The following is a 15,308-nucleotide window of genomic DNA, read 5'->3' on the forward strand; positions in this document are numbered from 1 at the left end:
GCCATTTCCTTCTCCAACGCATGCATGAAAGTGAAAAGTGAAAGTGAAGTCGCTCAGTCGTGTCTGACCCTCAGCAACCCCATGGACCGCAGCTTTCCAGGCTCCTCCATCCATGGAATTTTCCAGGCAAGAGTACTGGAGTGGGGTGCCATTGCCTTTTCTGCATTTCTCTCTATGTATATCCTATGGTTATTTCTCTAGAGAACCCTAATACATGTAAATATTCAAACTCATGTGCATATTCATTCATTCAACAAATATATATTGAGTTAAGTGCTGGGGATAGTGATGAACTCTGCCCTCACTGAGCTTATAATTGAGAGTATAAATGAATAAATGGACATGGTGTGATGAGTGAAGTTCAAGCTGGGTTGGTTTTACAAGGACCCTTAATTGAGACTTCGGGAACTAAGCTAAAACTTCTCAGAGGAAATAACATCTAAGCTGAGCCCTGAAAAATTAGTGGAGTTAGCCAGGCAAGGAGGAGAATTGTAGGAAATGGCATGGGCAGACAGAACAGTTTGTCTAGTAACCTGCATGAGACAGGTAACAGGACACAACACCTGAGAAGACCTCAAAGTACTTAACTATAACTGTTTCTTAGAGTAGATGGGCAAGAGGCAACAAAAGTGAGGCAAGAGAAAGAGAGAGGGGTTGGGCCGTGCACAAATTGCAGGCTAGGGGAGAAGTGATAGTGACCAGACAAAAGCAGAGAAGACAGATCTCGATGGATTCAAGGGTTACATGGGCGGTTGACCTGATGCCAGTGGATGATGAATTACGCTTCAGGAGAGAGGGGTCGGGGTCTGGAGGGCCTGAGGGATACGGGGGCCTTTACTGAGGTGAGGGGTAAGAAATTTGGGATGGGATGTTGCTACTAACCCCCACAGTTTGTCTCTCTTTTTAGTGGCAGACTTAATATCCATTTTAACCTGATCGCAAATGAATTAATCTGGGTTCTAGAGGTAGACAGACTTGACTCAAAACTGCTCCACCACCTACGGGCTATGAGATGTGACCTTGGGAAAATCACTTAACCTCTTTGAGCCTCGTCTCCTGCATCATATTTCACAGAGTTGCTGCTGGAGTCAAATACTAAACTGGACATAAGGTGCTTCGCACAGTGTGGCACTCAGTAAATGCTAACTGCAATTACTGTGTTGAAAGTGGTGGAAAGAGAAAGGAAGAACATTAGACCCAGATGCTGTTCAGAACATTCAGGAGTTAAAGCTAGACAGAAGCTTAGGGGGATAAAGAGGACACAGGGTCTGAGGCAATGTAGTAGGCTAGGGCCCCTAGACCATTGTCCCATCTCTCCTGAGACGCTTCTCCCCAGTGAGAGGCTGGCCAGAGATGCTTTTGCTCCCTGCCCCAGAGACACATTCTGACCTGCTTCTCTCTGCCCCTAACTGTTCCTCAGTATTTGTCTTTTCATCTGTTTCTCAAATTCCCAGCGCTGCATTCTGAAAATATATATATTGACAACTTCCTTCCTCCAATAAGAAAGAGCACAGGCCCTATGGCACTGCCCTTAGGTGCCTGCTCTGAAACTAAACCTCCCAGATTCCCATCTGACCACTGGTTTTGGTCAAGTGACTTAATCCTGCTGTGACCTCAATTTCAGAGGGGTCAGTGAGGATTCAATGAGTCAATATTTTTAAAACGGATAGAACAATTGCTTGTCCAGGTGCACTTTTAGAAAATGTTAGCCATTATTACAGCATCGGCAGAAAGACTAGTGAGCCACGATGGTGCCTTCTCAAGCTCTTTAGGTCCTGAAAGGAAAGTGAAGTGAAGTCGCTCAGTTGTGTCCAACTCTTTGCGACCCCACGGACTGTAGCTCACCAGGCTCCTCCGTCCATGGAATTTTCCAGGCAAGAGTACTGGAGTGGGTTGCCTTTTCCTTCTCCAGGGGATCTTCCTGACCCACGGATCAAACCTGGGTCTCCCGCATTGCAGGCAGACGCTTTACTATCTGAGCCACCTGAACAGAAGTGGTGTCCAAACCAATGGGTAATAAGAGAGGACAGTTGTCCTGGGTGCCCCTGCTGAGATGATAGACACAGTAATACTTCTCAGTTACTGGGTGTTATTTCATTTCAGCTCACAATTCATGGGGTGGGTATTTGAAGTTAAAGAACCCTGTTGGGATTAGAACCCAAGACTTCATGAGGTTCTTAGTAACATTTTAGTCTATTGGGGAAAAACTATTGGTAGATCAGAGATAAGTTAAAATGTAGGTTGGGAGCCCATGGATAGCCAGAATCCACGAACAGCACTCCCTAGAAAACCTGGGAATTAAAGAGAGTAGGAAACCATCGTTCTGCTGTCCTGGGAGAAGCTGCAGGGAGATTCTCTTATCTGTACAATGACAGCTGCCTTTCCTGCCCCTGTAGTGCCCCAGCCTGGCAGGGGGATCGAATCCGCCAGCCTCCTCCTCCTCTCCCAGCTGGGCTGATCTGGAAGGCCACCAGCCTAACAGCCAGGGCATTTGAGGAGGCCTGATTTTAATAAGTTCCTATTTCCTGTAGCAACCGGTTTTTCAGTGCCTTTTTAACTCAACCATTCTTGATCACATCAGGACTTAAAACTGGCAGTCAGCTTGGCAGCTTGTGTGCAAATTGTATACAATGGCAGATTGTTTAGCATTTATTATGATCCAGAGCAACTGAAGGCAAAGCAAGGGAAGGAAAGCAAACAAAGAAGAAAGTAAAGGGAAAAAAAGTCCAAATCTCATATATAATAACATAATACAGTGAAGTCACAATTCTCTTTAAGGAAACTATAGAATCAATTCGTCTCTCTCTCTGTTTCTCTCTCATACACATATCACCTATGAAAGGGACAAATGATGAATTCTAAGTTGATGCCTTTTCCCTTTTCTTCTTCTTCTTTGCAACACATCTCATATCCAAGGAGAGTTGGTGTTCTGTCACTAACTCATGTCCGACTCTTTGTGACCCCATGGACCGCAGCACTTCAGTCTGCAGGAAGTCAGTCTTCCCTGTCCTTTACCATCTCCAGGAGTTTGCTCAAATTCTTGTCTATTGAGTCAGTGATGCCATCCAACCATCTCATCCTTTGTCATCCCCGCCCCCCCCCCGGCCCCTGCCTTGACTTCAGTCTTTCCCAGTATCAGGGTCTTTTCTGATGAGTCAACTCTTTGTCTCAAGTGACCAAAGTACTGAAGCTTCAGCTTCAGCACCAGTCTTTCCAATGAATATTCAGGGTTGATCTCCTTTAGGATTGACTGGTTTGATCTCCTTGTTGTCCAAGGAACTCTCAAGAGTCTTCTGAAATGGTGATAAATCCTGAAGGAAAATAGCATGTTTAAAGCATATTAGAGACAAGGAAGAGAAATGAGAGGGGTCTGAGAGAGCCAAGGAGAGGATGAAAAAACCAAATGAGTAACAAGTATCAGCACATTAAAATTATCGGGTTGAGGGAGAACATGAAATTAGACATTATGTGAATTGAATGGTTAGAAAGTGTCCTACTTCATTCCCGTGTGCTCAGAAAAAGTGCTACCTGTGAGCTATGTTTTCGGCGTCCCTTTCCCAGCTTTATCAAATATCTCTACCCTTTTCTACACCTGTTGTGGGTGGTCACAAAGACAAGTGTTTCAGGGTATCCTGTTCAAGTGCCTGCCCTCATGTGCTAGACAGACTAACCCTCCTCTTCTCCCATTTATCACACTCACTAGCTCCATGCTGTGTCCTCAAAGCCTGCACCTGAAATAACCAGAGAAACTAGGGAGTGTTTATAGATGTTAATATGCCCCATGTTGTATTTGCATTGTTCTGAAGGGAAGAAAATGTATAGTTGTTCTATCGAAATTCTAGGCACCCAGGCAGTTCTGCTAGGGAGAAGTTAGCTGTGAGCAGTTCAGCTGTGTCCAATCAGGCCTATCACAGGGAGACCTAGGATTCATTTACAGTGGAATCAATCTTGTTGTGAATGTGTCGTTACTAAGGGCAAGGCAGAGGCTCACTGGCAGCCAGGGCATGCTTTGAATGTGATGCAGGGTTAATGACAACAGTCTGAAAAAATCAGAATGTACAGACTGAAAGGATATAGAATTCTAACGAGGGTAGATTTTTAAGTCACTTACTCATTATGGATTCCAGTATCAAGAGATAGCTAGGCAGGCAAGTGAAAAAACAAGTAAATTAAACCAGGAATAGGTTTGGGTGCACGGTAGGGTCAAAAGCTAGTTAGGTGGAAAGTGGAGTATGGGTAAGGAAATGGAATAGAAATTTTAATTCTACTAACCAATTTCCTGTTGAACACCATTATGTCCTTGGCATTGTGTTAGATTCAAAATTATAGGTCTTGAAACTTACCATCAATATTTCAGTCTCTTTGGGGGTGGGAGGGCGAAGTTTGCACAATCCAGTGCATAACCCAGTTAGAAACGGATTGTTAACTGAGGCAGGAGCCAGAAACAAAAACATAGGAAGCAGGTAAGAAACTTTTCAAAAACATATTCTAGCCTTCATGACTCAGAATCTCTGAGATGGGTTGAGATGAAAATGGGCTTCCCTGGCGTGAAAAGCTCCCCAAGGACGTTCAGGTGTGTACCCTGGTTATGAGCCGCTGAATTAGACCAGCCCTTTCTAATTGTACCTGATCATGAGAATCACCTGAATTGCTTCTTGGGTTTAGATTCCCTGGTTCCACCCACCTCCGGAATTGCTAATTCAGAAGCCCTTGGCGCAGGGCACAGAAATACGTGTTTCTAACAACTACTCCAAGTAATTTATATAAACAGGTAAATTTGAAGAATACCAAGTTAGCTAATACTTCCTTCTTCAAAAACTACTCATTGAGCACCTTCTATTGTGCTGAATGCCAGGAAAACAGAGGAATTCTATCCTTCCAGCCTACCGAAGCCCACAGAGAAGGCAAATACAAGAGAGGGAAGGGTATTGCAATGAAGGGCTGGGTGAGGGGTGAACAGAGGTTTCAACAGGACTATGGTCAAAGGAAATTTGTTGAAAAGGTTGAGAGTTGAACTGGACTGTGAAGCATTTGGTTCTACAGAAAAGAAGGAAGATGTCAGATGGACAAAGATGGGGTGAGTGTGGCTTGTTCTGAAACTTGGAGAGGTGAGCACTGGCATGGCTGCCTCTTTGTGAGGAACGGGCCATCATCATATTTAATAGGAGAACCGAAGGATGGTCAAAGTATGGGCTCGAGGAGTAGAGCCTCTGTTGGACTGTCTGCTGTGTCCCTAAGATGCTAGAACCCACATGTACCCGGTTATCTTACTGTAAAATGGAAATAGCAATAGGTAACCTATTAGTGACATTCAGTGAGCAAGTATGCTACCTACCCGGAGAAGGCAAAGGCACAGGCACCCCACTCCAGTACTCTTGCCTGGAGAATCCCAGGGACGGGGGAGCCCGGTGGGCTGCCGTCTATGGGGTCACACAGAGTTGGACATGACTGAAGCAACTTAGCAACAGGAGCAGCATGCTACCTACCAGCTCAGCAGTAAAGAATCTGCCTGTCAATGCAGGAGACGCAGGTTCAGTCCCTGAGTCAGGAAGATCCCCTGGAGGAGGAAATGGCAACCCACTCCAGTATCCTTGTCTGGGAAATCTCAAGGACAGAAGAGCTTGGTTGGATATAGTCCATGGGGGTCACAAAAGATCAGACATGACTGAGCAACTATAGCATAGGTACATAGCATGCAACTATAGGTAGCAGCAATGGCCCCCCACTCCAGTACTCTTGCCTGGAAAATCCCATGGGTGGAGGAGCCTGGTGGGCTACAGTCCATGGGGTCACTAAGAGTCGGACATGACTGAGCGACTTCACTTTCACTTTGCACTTTCATGCACTGGAGAAGGAAATGGCAACCCACTTCAGTGTTCTTGCCTGGAGAATCTCAGGGATGGGGGAGCCTGGTGGGCTGCCGTCTATGGGGTCGCACAGAGTCGGACACGACTGAAGCGACTTAGCAGTAGCAGCAGCATGCTACCTAGCATTCATACAAGTGCTCCATAAATGTTATTATATTTTATAATGTTTAATGCTTACAGAGCGCTTTCGCCGGCACGAATTCATTTGCTCCTCACAACAATCTTGAGAGGTAGATATTATTATTAATCCCTTTTTACAAGTGAGAATATTGAAGCTAAAAGAGGTCAGGAAACCTAAACAAGCTACTTGGCTTTAACTCGAACCCACGTCTCTTAATATCACATAATCTATTCCTTCTCTTAGGCCAAAGTAAGGTATTCTGATTATAGACCATTTCTTGAGTGCTAATTTAAGAAAGTTAGATATACAGAGAAAGACAAATGTTGTATGATATCACTTATATGTGGAATCTAAAAACATGGTACAAATGAACCCATTTACAAAAGAAAAATAGAGTCCCAGATATAGAAACAAACCGTTACCGAAGGAGAAAGGAGGGGAGGGATATACTGGGAGATTGAGACTGATATATACAAACTATTATTTATACAGTACTCTTGCCTGGAAAATCCCATGGAGGGAGGAGCCTGGTAGGCTTCAGTCCATGGGGTCGCGAAGAGTCAGACACGACTGAGCGACTTCACTTTTACTTTTCACTTTCATGCATTGGAGAAGGAAATGGCAACTCACTCCAGTGTTTTTGCCTGGAGAATTCCAGGGACAGCAGAGCCTGGTGGGCTGCTGTCTATGGGATCGCACAGAGTCGGACACGACTGACGCGACTTAGCAGCAGCAACTAATAAGAACCTATTATATAATACAGGGAACTCTACTCAATATTGTGTAATGGCCTACCTGGAAATAGAACCTAAAAAAGAGTGGGTATAACTGATTTACTTTGCTATATAGCAGAAACTAACACAACATTGTAAATCAATTATACTCCAATAAAAATTAATTTAAAAAAAGAAAGACTTAATTCTGCCCATAATAGGAAGAATTCAAGCAGAAGATGGACATGTTAAAATTACATTGTGAAAAGTTGAATATTCTGGATTAGATGGAAAATGAACACCACTGCGGGTCTAGGGGGAGAGAGCTAACTACAGTGTTTGAGGAATAAACAGAACCTTAAGCACTTTGAGTTTGGTGAGGAAAGGAAGATTAGGGAAACAAGGGCTGAAAAGAAAAGGAGACACACCCTAATAAGCAATGAGAGTTGATGCACAAAATGCTTGAAAGGGGACAGTCCAACATTCAAAAATCATAGTGGCTGTTTTCACTTCCAGTTGCTAGGATCAAAAGCTAGGGGCATTACATTCTGTTTCTCGTGTTTATTCTGAGTGTTTGAGCATTTTTCCTACAACTTTACGCAAAACTTTATATTTGCCAAGTGCTGCAGTCATTATTATTTATCGTTTCTCATATCAAGGGTCCAAGGCCTCAGCACTTAACTCGAGAAAGTGGTGTTAGAGTGCCTTGGGGATCTGACCGAGGGTCAGGGAAGCTTTTCAGCATCCTAAACATAAGTATCTTCCAAGTAAAAGCATTGATTGGAAGCCCGGATGGATAAAATTAACTGCTGCAAACTTGAAGACTTCTGGCTTGCACCCTAGGTAAAAGGGGAAGAGCTTTATGGAGCCTATTAATGCCATATTCAATGACATGAGGCAGCATTATGCTAACCCTCTCCCCGAATCCCATCTACTGCATCATCTACTGCTTCTTACTGTGGTTCAGTGTCCAAGAAGGTCTCCCATCCACAGCCAGGCGGGAGTCATACAACCCCTGCTTCCTTGCCAAGGAATGGGTTTGATTTCTGGAGACGTCACACTGATGGCTGAAGGTCACAAAGCTAGTAAGTTGCAGAGTCAGTATTCAAACCAGTCTTCATATCTATCTTCATTGCCCTTTTAAGCTTTCTGGGAAATAATGGCATTTGAATGTAATTTTTAAATAAAGTAGGTATTGATGGAAACTCTCAAACAGCACAGAAGTGCTTGAATCAGGAAGCAACGTTACCTCCCCACTTCCTCTCAGAGAAAATCACTGCTCCAGTTTGATGACATCCTGTTAGGCGCTGTCTGGTGCCGGCAAGCATGTGCACATGTAAGTCTGCATCATGTCTTCTTTGAAAAAGTAAGAAGCCTCCTTCTATTCATACAATTCTGTAACCTACTGTATTTCCCCTAAACAATGCATCCCAGGGAGTTTTACATATAGATCAGCCTGCGGACCTTCAAATTTACTTTCCAAGGCACAGAAACGTATTTAACCAGTTCCTTATTAATGAGCATTTAAGTTGTTTTGATTTACCTTATTCTTTTTTGATTAAAGTATAGTTGATTTACAACATCGTATTTCATGTGTAGCGCAGTGATTCAGCTATGCAAACACACATGGATCTATATGTATTTTTATAATTCTTTTCCCTTATAGGTTATTATAAAATATTTAGTCCTCTGAGCCATATAGTAGATCCTTGTTGATTATGTATTCTATAAATAGTAGTGTATATACTAATCTCAAACTCCTGATGTATCCCCCCCTTGCCCTTGAATAACTATAAGTTTGTTTGCTATGTCTGTGAGTCTGTTTCTGTTTTGTACATAAGTTCATTTGTATCTTTTCTTTTTAGATTTGCAGTTAGTACTGTGCATTGTGATTTATTTTATTCTGTGAAAGAAAAATACTTCTTTAACTATTGTTGGCCATGTATCTTTTTGAACTAGTACTATTATGGGGGATATTCCTAGAAATTGAGTTGCTGGATCAAAAGGAATATTTGTCTTTTATTTTTATGAATATTTCCAAGTGCTGAATAGCTTTCTAAAGTGTTTGTCTCAATTTATTATTCCACCAGCAAAATACAATGCGATTACCCCCATAATCTCACCACCACCAAGTATTACTAATCTTTTAAATTTTTCTAGTGTGATAAGCGAGGTGTTCATTCATTGACTCTTTGTTCATTCAATCAACACAAATGCCTACCATGTGACAGAAACAATTTTAGTTCCTGGAGATACTTCAGTGTAAAACACAAAGTCTCTGTCCATACAAAGATTATTTTAGAGATAGAAAGGGTAATATATGTAATAACAAATATATACTGGATATATGATGGGTCAGGTGGCAATAAGTGTTGTGGAGAAAAATAACTGTATGATGGTAATAAAGAGTGAGGGAAGGAGGGTTAGAATTTAGTACAGTGTGCACAGAGAAGCCCTGTTCATCAGGGATACTTGAGCAGACATCTGAATGAAATAAGGGGCTGAGTCAAGCCTTTGCTAAGGGAAGAATCTTCCTGGTTCAAAGCAGAGAAAGTGCTACCAAAAGCCCTAGGACAGGAACCCACCTGGTCTCTTTGAGAGCAGTGAAAAGGAGCTATGGCTGCACTCAAGTGAGCAGGTGGGGGAAGGGTGGAGAGGTGTCATGTACAAGCCTTTGGTTTTAACTCCTTGGCTTGAGTGTTTCAAGCCAAGGCAAGGCATATTTTAAAGGAGCGCCCTGGCTCCTGGGTGAATAGACCATCCAGGCAAGGCGGGAGAAAGTTGGGCGGTGGCTAAGAGATGAGTGAGGAGACAATGCAAAAATCTAACGGAAGTGAGGTGGTGGCTTAGCCCAGGGTAGTAACAGGGGAGGCAAGCAGAATGATCAGATATTGAATGTTAAGCTTACAGGATTTGCTGATGCTTTGAATATAGGATATGAGAAAACCAGGTATATCAAGAATGCCCCCAGGATTAGGGGGCTGAACAACAGAACAACATCATTGCCTTTTCCTAAGATAGGGGCAATTGCCAGAGGAACAGGTTTGGGGTTGGTGGGAAATCGAGAGTTTAGTTTTGGTCATGGTGAGTCTGTGAAGAGACTAACAAGCCGGCCAGCCAGATGACCCCCAGAAGTTCCCTCTGAGTTGCCTGGTGATGAGCTAGCTGGGATGGGTGGTTCCCAGTGCCCCTTGAAGAAGCTCAGGGCTCCAGACACTGTCAGTACGACTGCCCTCTGGGAGAGTAGAAGAGCAACAGGAGAAGAGAAGCGTAGTGCTAGGAAAGCCCTCTTGGTCACGTGCATTATTTGTTTTAGCAGCCAAGGTCAGCTACGTGTGTGTATGTCCATCACACATTAGGACCGGCCTAGATGTTCTTGGGCTCCATGGACCTCTGCATCTGGGAATAAGACATCTTTCTTTGTTTGTTTTCTAATTTTTATTGGAATATAGTTGCTTTACAGTGTTGTGTTAGTTTCTGCTCTGCAGCAAAATGAATCGGCTATATATGTACAAGCATCCCCTCATTTTTGGATTTCCTTCCTGTTTTGGTCACCGCAGAGAACTGAGTAGAGTTCCCTGTGCTCTTCAGTAGGTTCTCATTAATTACCCCTTTTATACATAGCATTGTGTATATGAGAATTATACATCTTTGAATTAAACATTTTATAATGTTACTATTTGAGGATTGTCTTTACTTATTTTCTCTTTACTAGGAAAAATTTACTATACTCTGCTTTTAATACAGCCTCTAATCTAGGCTGAAAAGCACAGGGGATAGGCTGATGCTGACCAGGGACTGGCTTCTCCACCCATCCACCAATTTCATCCTGTAAACTATAAGAGAAGGTGCTTATAGTCATGCCATATATTGTCCTGAACCTTATGTCAGGGACAATTATATCTTAGATGAATCCACCTTCACACATCCCTCCTTGATTAAGCTACATTCTTATGTGTCAGGAACCAGAGGAAAATAAGACCTAGTTCCCTGTCCTCACTGGGGTCATAGTGTAATAAAGGAGACAAGCTTATAAACGTAATAAAGTGAGGGAAATGTAATTTATAATATTATAGAAACACAGAGAATGAAAACCTAATTGATTCTGATAGAGTTTGGAACGCTTCCAATGGAAGTGAAATAGCCAAGTCATAAAGATGAGAGGAGATTGTCTGGGTAAATGGGAAGAAAGTCCGTTGCTGGTAGAGGAGACAATTTGGGTAGAGGTAAGAAATGACAGATAGTACATGCAGAACTATACATGCGATGATGTTGCTGGAGTTCAAGGCAAAAAATGGCAAGCCTTGGGCTGAGGACTCCGGCAAGAACGACCAGTGATGGAGGCCTGCTGTGCTAGATCCAAGAGCTTGGACTTCATCCAGGGCTTAGGATTCCAATGAAGGATTTACCTGTGATATGGGCAGGTCAGCCTTCACCTACAGGACAAAGTTACATATTACTGGGCTTAACATTATTTAAAGAAGTCCTGCCCTTTCATATTATATAAGAAAAGCAGAATAATGCTGTAAATCAAGTGAAGGACTGGAAGCCTCATCCCTCTTCTGTTTTCCATATGAACTTGCGTAAGTTAACAACTCTGAACCACAATTTCCTCATCTGTAAAACTGGGATAATAATCTTCATATACTTCGTGGAATTTTTGTGAGATCCAAATGAACAATAATGTACATAAAGGCCTTTTATAAGAGGTAATATTATAATTCAAATTAAAGTTGTTATTAGTTCATTTCAGTTGCTCAGTCGTGTCCAACTTTTTGTGACCTCATGAACTGCAGCACGTCAGGCCTCCCTGTCCATCACCAACTCCCAGAGTCCTAATAACACTTTTCAAGCAATTCTATATATCAGTGTTATTTGTGTATACATTTGTCTTTACTGTGAGATCCTAGAAGCATTTATCCATCTTTATGCCCTCCTAATGTGTTGCATCTTGTTTTATATTGACTAGGGAGATACATAATAGTGATCATTTAATTGAATCAGTGTTGGTGGTCACTTATCTTCCTTGTTGCTAAATTTTACAATGTAACACCTAGAGCATCGGAAGGTAAGTCTAAGTAGTATATACAACAGTTCTCAGATGTTTCTAGAGAAAACAAGTCTTATGCATTTGTTTATTTGGCTTTCTGTTTAGAATTAATGCTCTCCCTCCTTCTAAAAATGTATGAAGCATCTTGTATGATTAAACAAAATGTTAAAGGACCATGAACATCAAAACAAAATCAATCCCATTAAAATGAACAAAGGAATTCAAAAAGTAGATGAATATTATCAAGCACCTGGAATGGGTTAGTTTCTGCACTTAAGACCATTAGTGCTGAAAGCATCAGTGATTCTTTTATCTTTGTTTAATTTGTCCATAGTGGACAGTAGTTTTCAGGGAAGGGAAACAATCTATTATTTCATCTCATGCCAGAATCTCAGATTTGTTTTGTTCCAAGTGTTTATTTAATCTCCAGATTCTACTGCAACTGTATAGAAAGTGTTTTGGTGAACTTCCTGTCACTGGACCTTGGAAGTGGCATTTTTTTGTTATTGAGCTGCACTCAACTCTTGAGACCATGGTGCCTTAAAAGCTTGGTACATGGTTAAAACACTGCAGGATTCTCTTGGAAAAACATATTACAGCCTCGTTAAAACTGCATTCATTTATCATGATTTACAGTGAGAAAACTAGGAAATAAATTATTGAGTAACTTATTAACACAAAAGAATTCTGTCACATCAAATTATGAACTGTAGTTTAAGGCTTCAACTGTAGGCTTCAGAAGCAGACTATATAAGGGATATTCTTCAAATGCCCCACTACCCAAGAGTGGTCATAGAACTCTTGAATACCAGTATCTGGAGAAAGAATATGTGGTTCCTACTAGGCTCTTCACAAATTATTTCAACATTAATGGGACTTAACTTCACAAAGTTGTTATAAGAGATAAATAATGTGTGTAGGGCCTGGTACATTTCTATGGAAGGGAACCAATGAGCTTCCAGTCTCCTTAACACTTCTCAATATCAAGCTTTTATTGACACAGCTGGAAAATCCACAGAAAGCCAACAGCTATAGAGCACCTACTAGTTGTCAGCATAGTATATATATCTATTTACTCTTCACAACTACTTGCTCAGCAAACTAGTTTTGCAGTGAAGAAACAGAGTCTGAGGGATAGAGAACTTACCCAAGTTAGTTAGGGACAGAGTCTGTCTGATCTATCTGACTTCAAAGAACATCCACTTCACCATACAGCTTGTACACTGAAATAGCTCATTTATCCCTCATGCTTAGGAAAAGAGGTATCAAGATAACTGAAGTTTTCCCTTTAGGCACAGAAAATCTTAAATGGAAATAATTCTAGAATACATTGCTTTTCTACCTTAAAAATCAGGACATGCTGAAGGGAGATTAACTTTTTAAAAAAGTAAAAGATTATTACATAAATGAAGGACTAGTTCACTTATGCGTAGGTATAGGTTGACTAGAACTCACATGACTGCCTCCCCATGGCTATGAGGTAGACCCCATGGTTGGTCATTTTGTACTGTTCCGGGCAGGATCAACAACTTAGTGAAGCTCAAGTGACAAGATAGAAAGATTCTGAGCCCCAGAAAACTTCACAGAGCAGAGCCAACAAACTGTTTATATGCTTACACACCAAAAAAAAATGACTATACCCAGTGTTGGTAAAGTTTTTCTTGTAAAGGATCATGCAGTAAATATTTTGGCTTTGCAAACCACATGATTGGTGTTATGACTACTAATGCTGCTGTCATAGCACAAAAGCAGCCATAGATGATTCATAAGTAAATGAATGTGGGTATGTTCTAATAAAACTTTATTTATAAAGACAGGTAATGGGCCAGATTTGGCCCCAAGGCCATGGTTTTCTGACTCTTGATTTATATAATTGAAAGCATACTCTTTTAGGTCTGTCAGAACAACTGAACCTATATTCTAAGTGCAAACCTGAAACTTGTTAAATCTATTTTCCTTACCATCTGGTTGCTATCTAGACATTTTTCTTTTTCCTCATGAATGTGGAGAGAAATAGTTTCAGTTGCATGACCTCCTAAATAAAGTAATATGATCATCTTTCTATACAATTATTCATTGCATGAAAGATCAAAGTAGCTTCTCCCTTCAGTCAAAAGAATCCACATCTTCATAGTTTTTTTTATCAATTTATTATTTTTTATTTTGGCAGAACTCAGCATGATACTTTTTAGTGTCAGAACCCCCATTACAACCTTGTCAGTTTCAACCCATTTTCCTTTATTTACTTCCCCGGTGGCTCAGAGGTTAAAGCGTCTGCCTGGAATGCAGGAGACCCGGGTTCAATCCCTGGGTTGGGAAGATCCCCTGGAGAAGGAAATGGCAACCCACTCCAGTACTCTTGCCTGGAGAATCCCATGGAGGGAGGAGCCTGGTAGGCGACTAGTCCCTGGGGTCGCAAAGAGTCGGACACGACTGGGCGACTTCACTTCCTTTATTTTATAAATATTATCAGTCGCGCAAGTCAGGCAATGAGTTACTTTTCTTTCCATCGCTTATTGCTCTGCAAAATGAGAAATATAATGTAGGTGGGCTTCCCCGGTGGCTCAGATGGTAAAGAATCTGCCTGCAGTGAAGAAGACGCAAGTTCAATCCCTGGGTCAAGAAGATCCCCTAAAGAAGGAAATGGCAACCCACTCAGTATTTTTGCCTGGCGAATTCCATGGACAGAGGAGCCTGGCAGGTTCCATGGGGTCACAAAGAATCAGACATGACTGGGTGACTAACTCTTTCTTTCTTTCTTTCAAAAATTTATTCCTTGTCAATTTTTAAAAGACATGTATTAAAACAGTCATTTCTGAAACTATAGCATCAGTAGACTTCCCATCTTAGTTTCCATTTATGGGGCTTAGTTTTCTGAGCCTCTGTGGTTATGTCCAAGTTTATTATAGTAACCTGAGAATGTGCAATTTTTTACGTGTATAACTGAGGGTTTATTATAAAACAGAACTAATACATGACTTCATGAGAAAATGTATGATTCCTATATTTGGGATCTTTCTACATTTAAAATTAAATTATCTGTGGCTGTGATGGAGAAAGTAATATCAGAACAAACAAATAAGCGGAAAATTTAGATTAAAAAGCAAAAGAACAACCAGATAAGTAACAAATCTAGATTAAAAAGAAAAATAAGCAAAACAAACAAAAAAAATCTGCAGGAAGCCATTGAGAGACAGCTAGAATGTGAGGGATCAAGATACTAGAGGGGAGGAAATGTTACTATTTTTTAATGAGTTCATTTGTATCATACTTTAGATTCCAAATATATGACATCATATAGTATTTGTCTTTCTCTTTTTGACTTCATTTAGTATGATAATCTCTATGTCCATCCAAGTTGCTGCAAATGACATTAATTCATTATTTCTTACATCAGAGTAGTATTCCATTATATATATATATATGTATGTATTATATGAAATTGAACAGTTCTATAAAGACCTACAAGATCTTCTAGAACTAACACCCCCAAAAGATGTCCTTTTCATTATAGGGGACTGGAATGCAAAAGTGGGAAGTCAAGAAAGACTGGGAAT

At 41.2% G+C, this 15,308-nt stretch overlaps 1 non-coding gene across 1 annotated transcript; it reads left to right on the top strand.

Moving 5' to 3' along the window:
- Positions 1–13,998: 13,998 nt before the first annotated feature.
- Positions 13,999–14,071, top strand: TRNAS-GGA (transfer RNA serine (anticodon GGA)). The gene has a single exon. It is a non-coding gene; the product is annotated as a tRNA-Ser (tRNA).
- Positions 14,072–15,308: the final 1,237 nt, after the last annotated feature.

This window comes from Ovis canadensis, chromosome 1 (genome assembly GCF_042477335.2).
Source record: "Ovis canadensis isolate MfBH-ARS-UI-01 breed Bighorn chromosome 1, ARS-UI_OviCan_v2, whole genome shotgun sequence".
In the NCBI taxonomy this organism is placed as follows: Eukaryota; Metazoa; Chordata; class Mammalia; order Artiodactyla; family Bovidae; genus Ovis; species Ovis canadensis.